This window comes from Phalaenopsis equestris, unplaced genomic scaffold (assembly GCF_001263595.1).
Source record: "Phalaenopsis equestris unplaced genomic scaffold, ASM126359v1 Scaffold000346, whole genome shotgun sequence".
NCBI classification, from domain to species: Eukaryota; Viridiplantae; Streptophyta; class Magnoliopsida; order Asparagales; family Orchidaceae; genus Phalaenopsis; species Phalaenopsis equestris.
This window is the reverse complement of record NW_018164788.1, coordinates 385,542-386,264: the sequence shown is the minus strand read 5'-3', so window position 1 is coordinate 386,264 and position 723 is coordinate 385,542.

Genomic DNA, 723 nt, shown 5'->3' with positions numbered 1-723 from the left:
AAATCAATTGAGCTTGGTATGGTCAAATGAGCCTTACCATGACTCACCTTAGACTCTAGGGTTGAGTTTAAAGCTAGCCATCAACCCATGGTTAACCTTGATATTTATCCCATGGGTAAATTTTTGAAGAAAAACTTTTAAAGAGATAATAAAGAGGTTAAATCATTGTACTTGGCATACCACATGTACATACCCTATGGTGCCATTTTTACTGATCATCATAAGCTTTAACCATAATCCAAGCCTTTGTTAGCCACCTTAACCCAAGCTAAAGCCCAAAACCGTGAGCCCCCACATGGTTAAAACCCAAACTCATGCCAAGAGGCCACCTCAGCCCAAATTGAGCTGAGAGCTCCTCTGCTTGACACCTAAGCAGTGAGGCTAACCCCTCAATTGGCCAACCAAGCAACCACATGGCCAATTTCTATAAATATCCACCCCACGGCCATGAATATTGTGTAGCAAAAAAATTTTCACTAAGACCTTTCAAACTCCTCTGAGAGCTTCCTTGAGAGACCCTTAGCACATTCCAATCCACTTCCCCCTCTCAAATCCACCATGGCAAGCCAATTTTAAGCTTAAATCCCTGCCCGAAACCAGGACAAATCCCAATCTCAACCTACACATCACCAAACCTCCAATAGATTGGCTCTACACCTTCACAAGAGTGAAAGAAGCCAAAGCCCCATCAAATCCCCCTTCCACAGAGCCTCTACCATAGCT